The sequence below is a fragment of the Uloborus diversus genome, chromosome 10, assembly GCF_026930045.1.
Source record: "Uloborus diversus isolate 005 chromosome 10, Udiv.v.3.1, whole genome shotgun sequence".
NCBI classification, from domain to species: domain Eukaryota; kingdom Metazoa; phylum Arthropoda; class Arachnida; order Araneae; family Uloboridae; genus Uloborus; species Uloborus diversus.
Window position 1 is genome coordinate 65573559 of NC_072740.1, and position 22642 is coordinate 65596200.

Here is a 22642-nt window from a genome sequence, read left to right on the forward strand (position 1 = left end):
TTCAAAAACTTTTAAGCAAACTGAGGAAACATTAATATCATAGATTTCATGAAGAATAATTATAGAGAATCATATCTCAAATGAAAACTAAAATTTTGTGTGGGGATTACAAGAGTTTATTTCATTAATAGGTCAAATGTCAGTTGATGGAAAAAACTGCATACATTTCGCAACATTTAATGTTTTAAAATTTTTGTGAATATAACATAAAAAGAAAGGGAAATTTTTGACAATGCTCCACAACTAGGTATTAGAAATACGATTCCAATTATTTTCTGTTGTGCTTAAAATGTATCATAAACCAAAATGAATCATAGATTTTGGAAAACTTTTGCATATTTCTCAAGGAGAAATAAAGGATACATACGAATGAGTCTGTAGCTGTTATTCCATGTAAAACCAAACCCTGTGACACGAGAGCCCGTGCGGGCAAGGCCTACAGTGTCCAACTCAGTATTTCTGACCAGGGGATCTAGGGTGCAAGGGAGATGTTCCGGTTAAGTGGTTAGCCTAACGTGGAACCCCCAGTGCTTGGTTCCGAAGTACGCTTGGTACTTATTTTATCGATCCACTGAAGGGATGGTCGACTGTGTCAACCATGCCCAACCCGGGAATAGAACCTGGGCCTGTAGCGTGGGAGCAGGAAGCGGTACCACTAAGCCACTGGGGTTGGTTATGGCATATACGTCTCATTTATACCATGATTAAATTTCACGATGTGAAGAAACAACTGAAAATATTACTCATAATTGCCGTGCACAAATAAAGTCACGTTTTGAAGGGGAGGAAGGTTAATGAATTTATGAGAGTTTATGACAAGGTAGAGGAAGGAGGTGGCAAGAAGTGTTGCAGCATACATTTTTTGATAAGAATATGTTTATGAAACCAACGTGACATGAGGCAGTTGGAAGTTTAAAACGTGACTTTTTGTGGCAAAGGAATGACGGACCCAAAAATGCTGAAAAATTGTCACATCATTTATGTACAGCCCCATAATACAAAAGTAAAAATAATTATTTCAACACGAATGTTTCTGCGAAGCGTTAAAAACTAAATTTCAGCAACGTTAATTAAAGTCAGAAGAATTTCCTCTCTCAGTCCGAAATTGAGGCAGACAAAGATAACAATTGAAATGATAAATGATAATTCTTGATTAAATTTCCACTGGAGAATGATGATTTACTATTTTAGGAGTTTATTATATCATGCAATATGGAGATGAGTTGTGTGTCAGAAAAAAAATTAATGCTCAGTGACATCCGAAAGACAAAAGAATGCATAGCTTTAGAAATATCTGGCATTAAATCAATACTCATTGAATATTCATTTTTTGATAAATGAATTATTGCACAAATGCACTTGAAAATTCAATAACTGCTTAAAATTTGCGTATTGAAAAAGCCTCTGACCACCACGGCCAATTTGTCATTACCAAACTTTAGAAGCGTAATGTGTATTTCTACTATTTGACATTAGTTCTAATGAAAGTTTTGAAACTCTCAATAGTATCAAAAAACTAAATCCTAATATTTTTAGTTGTTTCTTGATTTATTGTATTGCCTCGTAATGGTTCTTACAGTTTCACGACCTAATGTATTCCCAAAGATATGACCTCCATTTTTACAATGTTACACCCTTCATTCTCTAACCAAATCAGATGATGAGCTTATTCATCAAAAAAATGATTTAGTTTAAAAAATGAGTGAATTTGCTTTAACGATATTTCAATTTCACATTTTTTTTCATAACCTTAAAAAAGATTCAAACTATTATTTTTTGACTAAAAGATTCGAAGATATTCTGTACAACAGGACATTAAAGGAAAATTTAGCTTCCTATAAGGAAAAAAAAACAAAAAGCAAGACATTGAACAATATTTTCAGCTCTTTTTGTTTTGCAAATGTAGAATTTTTTTGGAAATGATCTTCTTTTAAACCATATTTTTTTAACAAAGTGTTTCTTTCATCTCAAAGTTTTAGCAATTCTTTTAATTAATAAACAAGAATGCTTAAATTATTTTTAAAAAAAGATGTAATTATTTGAGCAGAAAATGTCAACGTTGAAGCATTCAAAGCATGATCATGCTTTAAAAAAGCAATGCTAAAGATATTTTTGTTTATACATCCATAAATTTGTACATTACCATTTTCAAAAACAAACTTGATAAACATTGTTTTAGATATAAATTTTCCTTTTACAAAAAATGCGCTTTGATGCATCTGTTTTATTGTAAAAAAGCATTAAAAAACTGAACTTTTTCCTGGTCATTTTTTAACTTCCTGTATATTTGTGTTTTTCGAAACATTGAAGGCATTTCTTTTTTATTTTCAAAGCAGTGATTTTTTTCAAAGTAAATTTTGAAGTTTTTATACATAGTAAATCTGTCAGGATTATATGATTTTTTTTTTGGTACTGGCATTAGTCAAAAACTTTAACGTAAAAGTTTAGAATAACATTGTAAATGTTATGTTTGTTCGTCAATTAAAAAAAAAAATCGTAAAATTAATTTTGCAAGAAATCGTTTGGCTCGATGTTATACCATTATAAAATTACAGTTTAGATAATTAAGGAATTTGAATATAAGATTTGCCACATGAGTGTCACTCAAAATACATTGCTATTGATCCCTAGTTCCTCATTAACTTGATATGACTTCTAAAATATTGGGGTAAGGGGATAATTATATAAAGAGACGTAACAGCGACTCTGCCAGTGTACGGCTGCTGAAGGGAACTAATTTGAAAGAGACAATATCGTTGTTGGAAAAAAAAAGCTTTAGTAAAAAAAAAAAGTATGTCTCTTTATTTTTCTGATGCACCTCGTACCTCTTTCTGATCTACTTTTAAAATTAAGCTAACATATGTCTAATTTTATCCTACATTTTTATCCGTCGCATACACTTGTTTCCAACTAGAACATCTGCTTGAACCAATGCACGTTAGGGCGTATTGTAAAAACCTTTTGTTTGAAAGTCAAAATTTTAAGTTGAAAAATATTTCCCGTATTGTCATATGGATGCATGAATAATTCTAGGTGGAGTTTTAATTGTGAATCATTCAGGTATATTAGCTTTTAGCACTCAGTTAAATGAATTAATATATTAAAAATTTTGTTAATTCATTTAACTGAGAATTTGGATCACCAAATGCAACGTATAAATGCATTACTTTGCTTGTTATCCTGACGTATATTGCATTTTAGGTATTTCCTTTAGAAAGCTTGAAATTTTGAAATATATTTGTCTTAACAGCTTCAGAAATAGTCAGTAAGTATCTCTGATCGTCAATCGATTCTGTGACGAATCCAAAAACCATAGGTTTGTTAAAGTTCAAGTCAAGTTTGTTGACCCTGGCAAGTGAGGAATCATTTTCCCGACTGACCCAGTGAAAGTATTTACTACAACATCCAAGCATCCCTTAACAGCTATTGGAAAAATATACTGCTTAAAAAACTCAATGAACCTAGAAGGATTTGCAAAATTGAAACAAATATAAGTAAGGTAGCGAAAGTAATGCAAGAAACGGATTACAAAATGAAAACAAAATTATCCTTTATTGTTTAAAAAAGCGCAACTTGATGTATATTCTAGTGCTCTACTTAGCTGCTTCTAGAATAAATGCTCGGGGCGCTGCAGGGAAGCATTGACGCATAACAGTCTTGTAAGATTCCTACGTCATCTCATTGCACAGTTTTTATAAATGCGCCTCTATTTCGATCAAACTTATAAGCTGTCCAACTTATCGCTACACGTGATTCCAGACAGTCTTTATCTTTCACTAATCAGAAGGTGGTAAAAGAAGGGAAAATGAAATAGTATTTATGTTACAGTACTTTGTTTTTAATTTAACAGCTGATCTTTCAATTTAATGAGAAGAAAAATGCAAATAATTTTATTTTTAATTTGCTTTCAATGAAAAATTCACATGTTACATGAAAAAAACTCCTTATTTTTGAGTATTTTGCGGGAGGCCAAAATATTCCAGGAGGAGCAGAAAAATAACAAAAACCTCTCATTTTAACCTATATGTCAATGAACTTGTAAAACGTTTTAAATTGATGCTTAGTTTGAATAAACATGTATTTATAACCTGGTTTGTAAATAATATATAAAAGGAAGATAACAAGGGAACTTTTCTGAAAATGTCTCAGAATTAGGTATTAGTATTACGATTACAAACTTTTTTTGTTTCGCTTAAAATGTATATGGTGAAATAAAAAAATCTTAGATTTTGAAAGCGTTTACATATTTTTAAAGGAGATTGGAATGATGATAATAAAATATAACAATTTGGGAAAGTATAAGTTATAACTTTTAGACCGAGAAGGAGGTACCTATTTATTTTTCTGAATTGAGTAACAATTGAATGAAATGAAATGAATTGATTCGTAAGAAAATGTTATTTTTTAAAATTTTCTGTCCAAAACCATGAAAAAATAAATACAGCTGACAGTAATATACTTTCCTTTTAATTCAATTAATCAGTATACACTGTAAAAAAAATCTGTAAAATTTACAGAAAAAAACTGTCAGCCAGGACGCCAGTTTTCTTCCGTTTATTTTACAGAAATCTTCCGTATTTTTATTATTTGTTCAAGCTGATTTATTATTTTATGAAGATTAAAAAATGAAACTATACTTTCATAAATCCATTTCAATATTTATTATACTACTACGAAATACATGTATACAAAGGTAAATTTCCGAATATGCCTCTGTAACAGATGACTAAAAAACATAATAATGAAATATTGATTAGGATGCAATGAAATGGAAGTTGCAAACGATTTAAGACTTACTCGCTTTAAATAAATATAAGATCAAAAACTCGAGCACGAGAACCAAAATCCAAACACGCGGGCGAAATTTCGAAGATTCGAAGAAAAACAAAGTATAACCGGTTACAGATTCAAAAAAACAGAGAAATCCTGTATTTTATTACGAACAGTTTTTTTCTGTAAAAAATACGGATAACTTCTTCAAAATTTACAGTTTTTTTTTACAGTGTAGATTTCAACCAAAATAACACGTTTGGTAAATTAATTATAGTTTGTCATAGTTAATATATCGTTTCTCATAATGCATAACCACGCGTGTAAGTAAAGTAATAAAAATGTTAAACTTATCAACATAACTAGTGATGATGCTTATCAGGATATTTTTAATAATAAGTGAATTGATGTTCATTCGCTGTCACAAGTCAGTTTTTAATGGAAATGCAACGCAATAGTTTATTGAAAAATTCGTCTAACGCAAATTTTCCAAACAACTGTAATAGCTATGCAACGATCTAAGGAAATAAGTCCAAATAACGTTTCTAAGTCTTTGGTGACTTGAAAGTTTTAATGTTCTATTCTTGTGCAAAAGCACGTTTCTACCGTAGTTTTTATACGCCTTGCAGTTATTTATGTTTCAAATTTTAAGCAAAATTACTTTCATTTTTGAAAAGAAATGGTATTTAACATGTCATTAGGGAAAAAACACTAAGATATTAAGATTAAATTCAAGCATAATTGAGGTAATGAGAAGCAAATGGATGTAAGTGGCAAAACTAAAAGTTTGGAGATAACCAGCACAAATGGTAGGTGAACCCCTCCTCTGTCTTGGAGCAAGAGATAGTACTAGTAGCCCTGGTAGATGCTGCTGTACAGCATGGTTTAGAAAAAAAAATCAATTAAAGCCTACCTTGGACGTAATCATTATACGCGTTTTACTCAAAACTTGTAAATGTCCACTTACATCTTTTTGCTTCTCACTGCCTCAATTAAGGTATTCGATATTTGAAAAAAAATAACAATTTTGTTAAAATAAAATTCAATGCATCTTACTTAAAGTTGAATTTAAATAATTTTAGAAAAGACATTACAAGAAAAAACATTCGAAGCTATTAGACTAAGAATTGAATGGTGTGACATTCCTTAAAAATTTGTTCTTTTTCAAAGTCGTTATTTATATTTTTAATTATTAAATACATAGCCGAGCCTTTTTATAACGCGCCCTGATTTAACAATATCCCGAGTTTAGTGAGAGGAAGCTTGGTTAGTACAAAGTTTAAGCTAAGAAAGCATATTTAGGTTTTAACGAAACAATGCCGCTTAAAGCGAGCAATATCTTTTCTATTCATAAATTTTTCTATCGACTTTCATCTCAATGTATTCTTTATGGAAAACCTTCCTTCAGAATTCCGAAATCAGTTGAAAGTTTTGAAAGTTATACACCCTGAGAATAAGAGATGATCGCACTTTTTTTTTTATTTCTGGGGTAGAAGTACATTTGAAAATTATATATTTGTCAAACGCCAGTGATATTACAGCAAAATACTTATTTCCGAAGACATATCAGCTCAAATTCTAGTTAAATGCAAATGTAAAAAATAATGAGGGTAATGAAAATAAAGACAAGTATAATGAATATGAAGCTGACAAATCCTCAACGTACTCAATGCTAAAAAACATTTCTCGAAACCAGGGGTGCAAATGACAATTATTTTCGGGTTATAAATATTCCTCGTAAAATTCCACCGGGGGCGTGCAAAGAAATTTTGGGGCACGTCATAAATGACTTTTACAGGCTCCCTCCATATTGTTTACCCCTACGTCCCTACATATATTTGACCCTCTTTTTAAAAATCTCGCGCGCCCTACAGACTCGGGCCTGGGCCATCAGGTGTCTCTTCTCCGCTCTCTGTGCATGCCCCTGCCTTCCACCATCTACATCGTTAAAGAACAGAAACTGAAATTAGAGCAAGTATATTCCGTAAATTTCCGCCCAATAACCAGGGCTAAAGCAGAAATACATGAAATACACCGCCAGTTCAGTCATTTCCAGCCGAGGACTGCAGTTTCGTCCTTATTAGCACTCATCATCCCGGCATAGGAAAGTAACTGAGCTGGATATGGAAAACCTCTTAAGGAAGCCAAGAGTGTCAAACAAACTGGTAGCTAAAATAGAATTAGCGCAGACCAGACGAGTGACTGAAGCAGTGGTTCGGTTCAACTCGAGGATTGAAGGCAAGGCATGGTATATTCAGTAAATTACCGCCGAATAGCCAGGGCTAAAGTAGAAATACATGAAATACACCGCTAGCTCAATTATTTCCAGCCGAGGACTGCAGTTTCGTGCTTATTAGCACTCATCAGCCCGGCATAGGAAATTGACTGAGCTGGAGATGGAAAACCTCTTGAGGAAGCCAAGAGTGCCAAATAAACTCTAATTCTATATTAGCTACCAGTTTGTTTGGCACACTTGGCTTCTTTAAGAGGTTTTCCATCTCCAGCTCAGTCACTTTCCAATGCCATGCTGATGAATGCTAATAAACACGAAACTGCAGTCCTCGGCTGGAAATGACTGAGCTGGCGGTGTATTTCATGTGTTTCTGCTTTAGCCCTAGCTATTAGGTCGGTAATTTACTGAATATATCATGCCTTGCCTTCAATCCTCGAGTTGAACCGAACCATTGCTTCGGTCACTCGTCTGGTCTGCTCTAATTCTACATTAGCTACCAGTTTGTTTGGCACTCTTGGCTTCCTTAAGAGGTTTTCCATCTCCAGCTCAGTCATTTTCCTATGCCGAGCTGATGAGAGCTAATAAGCACGAAACTGCAGTCCTCAGCAGGAAATAACTGAGCTGGTGGTGTATTTCATGTAGAGCAAGTATGTATATATTTTTGAAATATTTTATCGGGAATTAATTTTGACGAGCAATCGGTTATAACGAAACCAACAAAACCGTCCTTCGCATACCTGTCATAAGCAAAATCGACTGCATTTGACTTTCTTTCAGTCACTTCTCGAATACTTTTTTCATTCCACGTATGTATTGGAGGCTTTAAAAACCGTTTTTTTTTTTTTTCTTTTTTTTTTGTACAGCAACTTACTAATGAAAAAAAAATGAAACAAAAACTTTTATCAGATATTTTCAAATATCCTTTGGTACGTTTTTTCCCTTTTAAGCAAAGATATATTTGTTTGTTTTTATTTATTTATGTTTTAATTACCTCGTAAAAATAAATGCATTAATACGACCATAGGTTTAAAAATTGGTAATATAAGTTTATTTTTGCATCATGTTTGTGTTTAAATGTGAAGCATCGAGGAAAATGTTTTAGTAAATTTTTAACACTGTCTAAGCTTTATAAGCTATATAATATTAAAGTGGGAAAGAAATTCTTTGCCCTTTATTACATGCTGTTGGTTTATTACATGTTGCTTTTGATCTATTACATGCTGTAAAATAACGAGCAAAAGTACCCAAACAGTTTGCATTTAAAATTGCGTATTTTTTGTTTTATATCAAAAAGTCTTACGCGAAAACGATAACTTCAACAGCTTGAAATAATTTGGATAAAGAAACGAAAGCAAAAAACATGAAATAAATCTATTATTTTTGGAAATTTTTCATTTACTTCTGCGCATATCAATAATTAAAGAATACATGTGACTTCACATTTTGTATTTTCTAACCCTGTTAAGAAGTTGAGCTTAAATCATATTTTGTTAAGTTTTTTATGTGATTTTTGACGTATTAATAAACTAAACCTTAAGATCTAAATTACAAAATGAGAGCGAAAGAGCAAGAATGAACCATAGGTTTATCTTGTAAAAATATCTCTTCCAATTTAGGTATTTCCTGGGGGGAAACTTGAAAGCGTGAGAAAACGATTTGAATGCATTGTTTTTATTTAAAACTCAAATAGACTTTTGTAAGAGTCTTGTGAACGCAGAATGACAAAACTCTTTTACACGAATATCACTATTAAACTGAGTATATTCTTTACTGGCAGCGTCACAAATATTACTGAAAAGATTTTCTTTCCTTCACCATGCCTCTTTTCTGTTGCTAACTTAACGAGATAAATAGGCTGCTGGAACGAGACGGTAATCCATACTTCCCGCGTCGCAATTTGTGAGAATTAATTACTATTTAGCTAATGAACTCGGTGAGGGTGCGGTGCAAGAGACGTTTCCCGATCACCAAAGCATTTCGCTATATGTTAAAGTATTTAAACTCCCACAGCAACTCATTACGAAGGCCAAAATTGCTTTTCAGCGTGGCTTTTAAATGGATGAGGTCTAAAAAGGTTTTAATAGGGATTTTTTCCGCTCTAATCTGTTAGGAGCTGAATCAGAATATTTTAAAGGTGTGAAAGTTTTCGATTCTTTATTTTGTATTTTGAATTTTTGTAACTTTGAATTAATAAGTTTAAGCAGCAAATATATGTTGACATAAGAGTCCTACTTTCTTGTCACCACTTAAGTTTATTAATCATTTGTCTTTTTCTCACTGCTAAGTCCACTTAGTGCGTTTTGTTCTTTAAAAACTTAAATGTTTAAATTTCAAAGGGTTCAATATAAATTATTCTTAGTTTATATATATATATATATATATATATATATATATATATATATATATATATATATATATATATATATATATATATATATATATATATGTGTGTGTGTGTGTGTGTGAAAGCGTTTTTCACTACACCCATATTTCAGTTGATTGTAGGCAATTTCGCTGTTTTCATTTTATGTTACTTAAGATGCAGCAAAAGTAAAGCTAGGATGAAAGAAAAAAAAACATAACTTCTGAAACAAAAGTGCAAGTGTTCCCAGAACAGTTTTGAACTTAAACAATTAGGAAAAGGGAAATGTATTCTCTACTTAAAAAGGAACGTGCTTTAAATGTGTTTTTAAGATTTACAATGACACTTTACTTCTCGAATGGTCATTTTTCACTTAAAAAAAAAAAACTCGCTGCTGTGCCTCTACTTTAAAACGGATTAGATATTTTAATTAGAAAAAATATATGACCCACGCTATTATCGTTTTTTAAATAATGAATTTTGGACTATTTAATTAGTTGTCGAATTCTTCATTATTTTTTTAGTGATAAACCAAAGTAAAAATTTACAAACATGTTTTTACTATGTAATGAAAAAGAAAATTGATGAAAGCACAAGTATTAGTTTTTTCAAAAGCTTTTTTGGATATCTAAGATTGGGAAGTCGGTTTTTGTGATTTTTCTTTCTAAACTTAACAATAGTTAATTATAAGCTAGACAATGTTCTGACTTAAATGATGGTGCGATATTTATGAATTATTCGATGTTCAAAGTTGCATGATACACGTAGAATTTTTTTATAACTTTAAGAAATTATTAATGTAGTTTAATATTTATTTTTTAATGTTGTTTCAATAATTAAAATCAAATACATTTCAGATAGCTCAGAATTAATTTCTTTATTTCCATTGTTTAAACATATTAATAGGATAGTGGTACAAGCACCAATTTTTAGCTCGTTTTGTTTGTTGGTTCAAGATATGGTTCAACGCGTTCAATGTAAGGACAAATGCTTAGTGTTGTTATTTTTCTGACATATGACAGTCTACTTTTTCCATTTAATTCATTAAGTTCCTCAAAAGAGATTTGTATGAAACAATTGCATTGAGAAATACGAATTTAGATTTATCGATCGTGGAAAATTTCTCTAAACTATTTAATTTTTAATGAGTTTTGATAAAACAATGAAACTTATATTACCTTTAATAAATGTTTCCTCTTCTTGAATTTTTCACGTATATTATTTTTACATCTGTTATCATCACTTTTTTATTTAAAGTTATTTTCTCAACTATAAAGGGCATCATATCTATCTGTGTAAATAAAAAAATATACAGTATACATCACAAATGGCTACAGCCCTAAAAGGTAACTGAACAAGCAAATGAAGATTTTTTGTTGGGGGAGGGACTTATGAAAAGGCTTCCAAGTAGAAAAAACTCTTCTGAAGTCTTTATTCAAAGAAAAATGCTTTTCTTTTTTCTGGCTGAAAGCCAAGACAATGTTTCTTTACCTTCTTTTTCTCTGAGCATTCTCCTTAACCTTTGATCCAAACTCTTCCATTGTTTCCTTTCCTTCAGCATAAAAAAAATTTCTTAATAATGGAGCAGAAAATGTTTATATGTTTTGCACCACTTTTATTTAGGGTTTTTTACAAAGATTATTTGGTAGCTATTCGTATATTAGACTATAATTTCACGTGATTTTTTTATATAGTTAGAGAAATATTTATCACGTTTATTTTAAATTTTGAATTTAATGGATTAGTTTATATGTGAAGAATTTGTTAAAATACAGAGAGAAAGGGGAAACATTAGTTTAAAAGGTTTATTTTATAATTATTAACATACGAAATTACCCTTTTGTTCTCAATTGATACATATAAACTAGTTACATTCAAACAATTTCTTAGTGTTAAAAATGAAATGATTTTTGCATTCAATTTCGAGCTTCATCGTGTAATTGTTTAATAAAATATTAAACGATTACCGATGTATTTGAATGAAAAACGTTTTACGCAACGTTAGTCTTTATCACATATCGTCGCCGCAGAGCTACACTAAGACATCTAGTCCCAGAAATAACACTAAGATCCTACTGTTGCTCTCAGGCGACGATATGTTTGTCGTATTGACTTCTATGTATATATATTGACCGAAATCACTATATATATATATATATATATATATATATATATATATATATATATATATATATATATATATATATATATATATATATATATATTATTTTAATATTTTGTACATTATATGATATTAAATCTATTGTCACAATAACATATAATAAATCTTCTTTCTCAGAACAAGTTGGTACATTTTTGGGTAAAATGTAAGAAGCGTTATTATTTTTTGCAAAGATTAATTTGCTATGTTATTTCTATTTTAAATATACTTGGTGTGTCCGGAAAGTAATGCTAGTGGGTCAAAAACAAGACTTCGATCAGTCCGCTATAACTCATTGAAAGGTATCAAAATCTTCAATGTATCCAGAAAGATTCCAGAAAGAGCAAGGTCATGCATTTTTGTGGACCATATTTGAATCTCCCTTGTAGGCAACGCTCGGTGAAGCAAAATATCTCCATCTTTTGTCCGAAACATGGCATGTTCATAGTTGAAAATCTTCCCATGATAAAAGGAGCACATGGTAATGATTGTTTAACGAAATGGTAAGTCTTCCGTTTTGTTGTTAAAGATTTTGAAGGACATAAGCTATTTTTGAACGCCGTGAAGAAATCAGCGATGAATCGCGGGCACAGATATTTCGAACTCTACGAAGAACTATACAAGAGATTGCGATGAATTATGTGCAAATATGATAAGTATGGAAAGCTAGTTACCATGCTCTCAGCCGATTGGTGTCAGAGGTATCAACAATTCCCGTACCTACATACAGTCCTGAGATGTCCCACACTAACTCATTCAACTTATTCTTATTATCTTGCTTGAAAGCTAATTTGAAAATATAACATTTTAAGACATTTGGCAAAGTGAATGGCGCGTGACCTAAAACTCGAAAGGACATTCGGGCAAGTACTAACTGAGATTCCTTCAACCCCTGGAAATCTTTCTGGAAACGATATATCAACCCAGGAGAAGTGTGAGTACCTTTTAGTGTATTTTAATGGCCATTTCAATAAATGTCTTCCAATCAACTCATTGACATCGGTTTTTGGACACACCAAGAAGACGATTGATATTTTATTTTTTCCTGTGTTTTCGTTCTAGAGCATTTTAATTTCTAACCGATTAAAGTGCAATATTACAGAGAGCTTTTTGCGTTTATCTTCTACAGTAGGCATAACAGATAAATAGTTTAAAAATTATTTCCTTTAAAGAAGTTTGAAAGTAAAAAATGGGAGCAAACTGAAGGGACAAAGGGTGTAATAACTTATGATCTAACTACTCTCTTAAAAAATTCCAGCGATTTTAACTCAGACTGAGTAAATTTTCACTCCTTTACAGTTTTGAAAACGCACTTTCCTTATAGGAGTGAATTTCATTCCTTTTGCGGAGCGGTTATTTTCACTCCATTTGGATAAGCTAATTTCACTCCCTTTTGATAAGTGTTTTCCACTCTTTTTTAAGACTAAATTAATATCCTAAATGAGTGACTGCTTTCCGTTTTGGAAAGCCGCTATTTCACTCTTTTTTAGAATAAAATAGATAAAATCATTTCACTCTCATTTGGTGAAATTGTTTTTTAAATGTGTTTTCATGTGCTTATGCTGTGTATTTGAATTTAAAACTGTTTTTAAAATTGTTATTTCATTTGAAAAAAAAATTAGGTTAAAAAAGTGTGAAAAAAAAACTGTTTTTAGTGTTTCCGAAGAGGTTGCACAAAAACTGTACGGTAAGTACGAAGACTTTTCTAATTTATTAAAACTTTAACTGGTAATATTTCTTGAACTACTCGTATATCGTTACAAATCACCCACGTGCAATATTACGTACATTTCCGAATTTAAAGATTAAAATAAAATTAAACAAACCCACACAGTTCCAAATAAATAGATTTAAAATTTTGAAACTCTATATTGATATTCTCTGTGTGCCTTTTAACATTAATAATGTTTTAAAAGTTACCTCAGTTCAAATTAATTTAAAAAGTCACTCATAAATTATGACAAGATACGTTTGAATTCAATTTTGTTTCTTCGGGGCCATCCATTAATTACGTAAGGACAATTTTGGCAATATTTTTGACCTTCCCTTCCCCCTATGTAAGGGTATGTAAGATTCCTCCCCCCCCCCCATCTTACGTAAGATTCTTTTTTTTCTTCACAATAATAAAATAACAAATATTACATCACTGGGATCGTTCTTAAATTAACTATCATTATTATTTTTTAAAACCTTTTAGAGTAAAGAAATGTTTACTGTAAGGAATCTAGACCGAATGTTTTTTCGACAAATAATTTTTGTATATGATGCGATACTAATTAAAAATAAGACATGCAAAACACAGAGCGATTCTTTTATTATATTTTACACGTTTCATTCTTTGAAACACAAAACAGCTCATCCTATAATACATACTTTTACCTTCCTGAAGCAAATGAAATATAATATTTGCTAAACCACTTGACCGCGGATTTCTAATATAAAATATCGGCTTGGAAAATATTAGTAAGAATGGATCTACCCCCCCCCCCCTCCAAGCAAGGGTATGTAGAGAATTTTCCACCCCCTCCCCGTCAGGACACTTAATTAATGAATTGGATGTTACACATATGAATGAGTGTATTGTACAAAGTTTATGATACTCTTTAAAGTTTATTATACACACAAACAATATTTGATAAATTTAAAATATACGCAGTGGTTGGAGCTCCGAGCATCGGGAGCGGATTCGGTATCCGACCTATAGATTTCCGCATGGTCGGGTCTGTAACACCTGCCTAAAATATATATACAGTACACACACACACACACCAAAGATGGTAACGACTGTTTCAAATGTCCTATTTTTGATTCGATGACCGAAACAAAATTAATGATGAAAGTTTCATTTATTTGGAAGAAAAAGTTACAAAAAGTTCGCCGTAGCAGTTCAAGAAATATTAACAGTTTCAAGTTTTAATAAAAAAGAAAATTCTTCGCACTTACCATGCAGTTTTTGTGCACTTCCTTCAGAAACCTCATTCGGCAACAAATATTGTTTAAATTCATTAAATGAAGACATTTAGATAGCGACATCCACTTGGTACTCGCGACCAACGTTGGGTAAGCCTAACGTGAAGGTATAGAAGATTCTCCCTAAACAAAATCACGTGACAGAATCGAACCAATAAAAATGTTTTTGAGTCCTTCTTTTAAAGAATGTTTTTATATTTCGCTCATCAAACGGAGTGTTTCCGAATTTCACGCGAATAAAGAAAAGTTTTAGTCTTGGTTTTTTCGTAAAGCGTCTTTTTCGATAAAGCTAGCACTCAGAAAGAATGAATGCACCCGCAATAGATTTCACTCTTTTTAAGAGTTATTTTTTCGCTCTTTTGAATTAAGAGTGTACATTTTTGGCTCTTTAACTAAAATCCTGCACTGTAGTTTTTCATTTTCTAAAACTTACTAGTTTTGAATGCATTATTTTTTTAACTCAACTAAGTTTTCATTTTTCATTTGAGTAGAAACTAAGGAACTTTTTTTAATACGGTTATTCATTCACTGCTTAGATTAAATACATTTATGCATTTCTATTTTCAAGAAATTTAACTTAACGACAAAATTGTATGTAAGCCATTTCTACACTTAATAAAATCGTTCTATTGAACACTGCATTGGTATTTCGTTTACCCTTTTGAAGATTTTTATATAACCTACTAATAAGGTATTGTTGATTTAAAAAGTAAAGGAGTATTGGTCTTAAAACTTTCATGCTAACTGTACGTACTTTCATACTAAACCAAGCATCAGTTGATTTGCTTTTAAAAATAAACCACTCGCTGTATGACATTTTTAGTTTACCGTAATATTACCGGATTTGTATATGCTTTATTAAAAATATTCTACATAATGTGATAAAACGCATGATTCCAAATTATGTATGATCATATGATAACTTTAAATTGAAAAATTTTAAACTTCGTAATATTATGCCATATATAAGTCTTTCGTCAATTGTAATTTTTTAGGCATGAAAATTAACATTTGAAATGAACATTGAATTTAAATGTTTTAATTTTAAAGCTCTTAGCGTTTTAGACGTAATTTAATACTAATAAATCGATAGTTTTCTTCATGTTTTAGTAGTTAGTTTGTCATACTCTTGCAATGCTGTGATTAGAAAGTAATATGAAGATTAATGTAGATGTAGGGGAAGTATTTGTAATTTAGCTCAGTCTTGTATCTTCTATGTTGGATGGAGATAAGAAGTTCAAGTAAAAGGTTGAAGCGATTGGCTTTATATACAGCAAACCAATCTGACACTGCTTGAAGAAATATGTGGAGTTCCATCGTAATTAAAAGACAAGGACCAAGGCAAATTATTCATTACTTTGAGTTACACGACAACGGTGGTAGTATTAGGTATAGAAAAAATGTCGAAGTGTTAATCAAGTAAAGCACTTTACTAAATGGATCCTCCGCAGAATTTCACGTAATTACTGCAAAATCTGAAAAAATCCGTCATTCAGGTGGTCACCGAAACCAAACGCATACTTTGTATTGTAAGAACTTATGCTAGGAATCGTCATTTCAAAGAACAGAGTCATCATGGTTTTCAGCTTCTCGGGACGACTGCAATAAACTGGAAAAAACAGTACCTAGAATTAAAAGGTGCAATTTATGCATTGCATGCAGCTGTATAGTTTCGCAGTCCCAATAGCCGCTTTTACATGGACACTTTTGACCCCGCAAAAAACCTGCTTTAAACTGCTTGCTGGTAATTTACCGGGTTAATGTGGATTTTTTTCCCTCCTGCTTCCTTGTGGAGTAAATGCGGAGTTTTTACCCAGAATGCATTACGCGAAACTAGTCCGTCTACTTGCTGGGTAGAGCGCTAAGGATGCTGGGTAAAAACCTCATTCTCTGGCTGATTTTTTGTAATATCAAAAGAATAATAAATTCCACGTAGTTAATCCGTTTTGCTTCTACTCGTTTGTTGAACTGCCAGCTGAACGTTTAATGTAGATTTTATAAGTACTTACAATTAAGCATAGAAGAAAAAATTAAGAGTATTTTGCAATAATATCACGATGTTGAATTTCTCGAGCAGTTCGAGATTTTTATAAATTTCAACAGTTTTATGGTAATGTTTTCCAGTTCTCTATGAAGAAAAGACATTTTTAACATAAAAATGAAATTGAACGAAAATTTGTAAATGATACAAATAAATTAGGAATATGTAAAACATTTCAAATCAAGAAATGGGTGTTTAAACGCAGTAGATCTTATTCCACTACATACTTAAAAACTGGACTTAAAGCAACTGGGAACTTTAAACATTATCTTATACAATTTAGGCATTGAAAAAGAAGAATTTCAAATTTAGTTTATTTTAATGATTTTTAGGCAGTCATCACTCAAAATTAAAACTAATTTTTTTTTATAAATAAAATGAAATATTTTCTTTTATTAAGAGAAAAAAAAAGTTCACCTGTGAAATTTTAATAAACGTTCATTAAGTAAGAAATCGAAAACTGCGTTAAGAAAGATAAGAAATTTTGAAACTCGAAGACCATCCTCGAGAGTTTAATTTAGAAGCGTAGAGTACTTGATGAAAATTTTCATCAAAAAATTAACAATAGAATTTCAGCAGCCCAGAAATAGCTTTTTTAATTACATGCTGTAACTTTACCTTTATATTTTCGAAATCGAAGACAAAATTAAATATGCAACAAAAAATATGCATTTTTATTACATGCAATGCATTTTATTGGAATTCAATGCTCAGTTATTGCGTTTTTAATCAAAATGCTTATAGCATTTTATTGCAATCACAGACAGCCATGCTGTAAAATATTATAAGGAAGAATTTACTTTAATGCAATAGGATTTAAGTAAAGTATAGGATTTAAGTAAAGTAGTAGTATAATAACTTTTACTTTCAATTCTTTACTAAATAATTCTACAGTAAGAATTGCAATATCGAAATATAAATAACATAATAATTTAAATTTAACAGTAGACAACAAGAAATACAATTTTCCAGCCTTTCATACGTAGAAGTTGTGAGTATTTTATAGTTGCTGTCTTGTCGAGTTTTGTGACTCTAAATATATCTTCACGTTAAACATTCATAATAAAAACATAGTTTCTTCTGAGAAGTATACTTCTACCTTTTCAGCATCTGAAGTCAATAAAATTATTTTATTAAATTGTATTATAGTGTTATGAATATGCAGCACGTTTGTATATTGCATTTTGTTAACGCAAATATTATTTATACGTCTATTATGATTTTACCTGAAAAGACTGAATCCTCACAAACACCGAAGTAACCTTCTGTATCAAAGAATTGAACACAAATCAGAAATGAAAACAACAAATAAATGGTAGTTTTTAGCAATAGATGAGGGAGTATTTACAAGTCAAAAATGTGTTGCGTTGAAGCAACATTACAAAATGCTTCATAAAATATAAAACACGTCATTAAGTAGTTATTTAAAATTGTCGTTTAAGCTTTATTTGCCCCGAGGCTTTTGACTTGTAGCGATTGGTGTCATGGCGTTGGGAACTATTTCTCATAATGAATGCTAAGTTGAATCAACATCTGTTCAAATTGTAGATAAATACAGATATATCGATGTTATAGCGCCGTTATTTTTCTGAAACTTATCTTGAGGCATGATGAGTTGTTTTTGACGAAGATAATGTGAGTATCCTTACACTTTTTAATGTTTTCATGCTGCACTTTTTAATGTTTTCATGATGTTCTTGCTCATTGATAAAAGTTCTGCTGACCTGTCACTAAAAAGTCATATTCTGTGCAGTGGAACATATGTGGAATTTTTGTTACTCTCATAGGTGTGCATAGCAAAAACGAAACAGATTTAAACCCTAACTAAATGCTGATTCAGATAATGTATGCTGTTCACCCTTTTTTCCCTTCGGTTTTTTTTTTTTCTTTTGAAATCATTGATTTCCAAAATAAAAAAAAGCTTTGATTTTTTTTTGCAAAAGAAAATGGTAAAATGTATTAGAGGCAGATATATTTTACACCTTAAATTTATGAATACTTTAACATTTACCGTTTGTATTTATACAAGCATGGATATTTGATAATTAAAAGCTGAATTACTCTGAAATGTTTAATCATACATCAATAGTTCGTTCAAAAACATTTGAAACAAAAACGTAATTATTCCGATACCGGTGATTAAGCTTTATTTATTTTGCTCCAACTGTATTATCAAGGGAACGTAGATCATGAAATTAAACAGAAAAAGTTACTTTTTTAAAAATATAATCAGCTCTCTGACAAAAAGGAATCATCAAAAAACTACGTTCAGTGAACATTGCAATTAAAATATGCTAATAAATTCAAGTTCTTTCTTTCTCAATTTAACTTGGTTTTCAAATTACGTTTGCGGCTCGTGTACGAATGTATTTTTTATCATTACCAAAACCATTCCACAATAAATTTGCTTCCCAGCTGCTAAATAGGAAAGAAAATTAGTTACTGTATTTCTTTTCTCTGCTTTTCCCTGCTACACTGTTTGCAACAGGGCAATACATTTCACTACCATCTCAACACACTTGATGGCTCCAAAAATAAAACATACGGCGTTCAATATATCACAGTCAAGCTTGCTTTACGAAGTGTCTTATTTCTTTCTTTTAGAGTGTTTGTGTTTACTCTGAAACATTCAAGAGTGGAGCACATATATTGATAAATGAGGTACTTTTTTGCTATCAATAGTATTGTCGGATTTGAAAGCGTCATTAATGAAATATTTACAATAAGCAACTTCTCACGTTTAGAATATAATTTTATTTATAACCTGAATTTTTTGTTCTATATAGTGTTGGTTGGGGGAAGTGGGTCACCCCTCTAAAACTGAAATTGGATGTGGTTTTTATACTTTTTTACACTGATCATGTCATATTTCATCACAGTGATTGGTTTTGAAAAAAATGTGGTCTTCATGGATTTTTTTTCTAGGTCATGCACAGCTTAGTCGAAGAAAAAAATCTGATAAATATTTTTTTGCAAGTTCAAATATCATTTTTCAAAGAAGTGTTTCCAGGTTAGTTTTTATTGTTTTTTTATGATCATTAAAATTTCGTTTATAGTTAAAATTAAAAAAAAGGGCATATTGCAACAAGAATTTTTGTATAAAATATTATTGATAAGTGTTTAAGAGGAGGGGTCTCACTTACCCTATAAAATTTTGTTATAAGGGGTAAGTGGCTCCTTTCACCATGGGGTAAGTGGGTCCAACAATAATAATTAAGGGGAGTGAGTACCCCCTATATCGTAAAACTTAATTTGCAGTTTCGTGTACCTTTTTCTGAAAATCTATTAAAAGAGACCATTATGAAACTTTTTCTCTACATTAAGTAGACTCTTTTCCCTATACCGAAGTAAAATTTTACAGAAAGAAAGCTTAGTTTTTTTTTTTTTTAATCTAATGTGTAAGTCACTGTATTTTTTTCAAAAAATGCGGTTTTGCAAGTCAAAATTAGCGCTATAAAAATATATTTTTCGAACATGAGAAAAAATTTACTTCAGTATATGCAATTAAATGTGTGTAATAGGTGGTAACAATTTCAAAGCCTAACACAATTTACTTTCTTAGAAAAAGGAACATTTAGTTTCAAAAATACCATTTCGAGATTTTGCAATTTAGAAGAGAAAACCATACCTCATCAGAATAAGTTTACATTTCTTCAAAGCTTATTTTAACTTACTTCTAATATGAGCACAATCAAGAAGTTTGTATCATTCAAAAAGTATTGAAATAGAGTTTCAAAATATATAAAAATCAAAAAATCGAATTTTTGAAAGTATAAAAGTAGTTTTTAAAAGACTCCCCTTAAGATTTTATAATCAAAAGTAACTCTATTGAAATATTCGTATTAGTGAAATACAATACAACTATGATGATCTCGTAGGAATCGATAGTTCAGCTACAAAGCTGCTAAAGCTGGTGATTATGTACTTCTGAAACTTATAGCAAAGAAAACCATTAAATATTATATAGGTCTAATGTTGGAAGTTGATGATACGAATTTAAAAAATACTGCTGAATTTGCAAGAACGAAAGGAAATTCTGTCACTTTTTATTGGCCTGTTGCAGATGAGTTTGGAATTATTACTGAGGATGAATTGATAATAGTTCTCACTTGGCAAACTTTAAATTGACGCAGCCATTTTGTGTTTCAAATTTCTTTTCCAACTTAAAGTTTTGGATAACTTAGCAAAATTGGTCATAATCAACTGTATTACGTTTAACATACCTTTATATGTAAAAGTAAAGTATGCACTTTCTGCAAATTTCACAGATATAATTGTTTTGTTTTTCGTTTTAACATTTTCCGTCATACAGATTAAAAAGACAGGAAATATCTCATAAATGGATGCATTTACAAAAATATAATTCATACTAAAAATTTACTTGCTTCATCAAATAAAACCCCTTTATCTCTTTTTTGGATATGCTTGATTTTTTTTTTTTTTTCAAATAATAATTTTGGCACTTAACGTTTTCGTTTGTATGAGCTTGTACTTGGTGTTACCCCACAACTATCGTGAAAAAATGAATGTCCGAAAAATATTTTTACCGTTCTCAACATTAATAACTAAATTGATAATTGTATATTTTCCTATCAAAGGGAAATACCAGAGACAGGTGCGTCGTAAACCATGCTTTGAACATACTCCTTGGGCAAGTCCTAGGGTATGTATAGGGTCCAAAACTGAAAACGCCCACCCCATGATCTTGTTCCAATTGCCAAAAAAAAAAAAAAAAAAGACTGTAAAAAATGTTATTTCATCTGCACATTTTCTAGGGGTGCTTCAAATGCTTTAAAATTGAAACAATCCTTGAAATGACATGATTTTTTTTTTTTTTTTGAAAACCTAAATAACGCAACCAACGAATGTTATAAATTAAAAGTATATTTTCTCTATGATAAATCTGTTTTTAGAAACAGTGTGCTTCCAGCTTATTTTGAGTCTTAATTATCTTGACCATTATTTAAACATCGTCATAAAATAAAGGTAGATCTACAGTTTTGAGATCCTAATGCTTGAAATGGTGTGAAAATGTTTTAAGAACATCTTCATGAAGTTATGATACACTATTAATGAATTTATGCACGAATGGGAAATAAACATGTAGTGCTTTATTTGCTTCCTGCGATAGATATCAAGCTCAATCGTCCACTGTAGAAAGCAAATTACACACTTTATAAAGAGATTCTCTTTTTCAGGGAAACAAAATTGATTATGGAATAAATTAATCTTGCACACATAAATAACCTTTGATTACCACCTAGTACGAGTTGATACTCCTGGCATGCAAAACGACACTCCTGCTCTAAAAATATTTTGCCGAGTTGTGTCTAGGTTTCTGTGAATTGCATGAAATGCACGAAAAGTGGACTAAAAGTTGCACGTATCAGCAAGTTGAAAAATCCCCTAAAAAATGCAAAAATATGGCCGTACACTGCAAAAATGAAGTTTCTGCCAGTAACATAACCTTGCAAGAAAGAGGAACGTTTTCTGCAAAAAGTCAGTCACCTTTTTGAAAGACAGAATTGCAAGTACCAAGCATCTCACTTGCTTGCAATTCTTGCAAAGCTACGAAATCTAGATACTTATTCGCTCTCATTGGGAATTTAGTCAATCTGGATGGCCCGTTCTCGTTCTTAAGCCGATAACACTTAATAAATACGTTCAGTTAATCTTTAAACTGGTAGCTAAAATATATTTTCCAACAGTGAAAAGTCTGCATTCGTGCAACTTGTAGCAATTCAGAAACCGCTTTTGTGAAAGTGCCTGATTTTACGTAGACATTGGTAAAAATCTGTAAAATCCCGAAACGTCCTAAGAAAATAACCTGTAACGGTTAGGAATTTTTTTACAGTGTATAACTGCTTGAATTTTATCAGTTATGCGCCATTTTTCTACTTCTAAATAAACAACTGTGGATTGTTCTTCTGCAGAAAATTTTAGGATTTCAGGAAGTGTTAACAATTTCTCTATGCTTCGGAAAGCTTCTTTAACTTTTATTACCAGCATATTTGGGCATGTCCATGAAACTAAGGATATCACAGTAAAAAAAAAAAAATCATTGTATAAGTTTTTTTTTTTTTTTCATTTCATATGAGGTAAAAA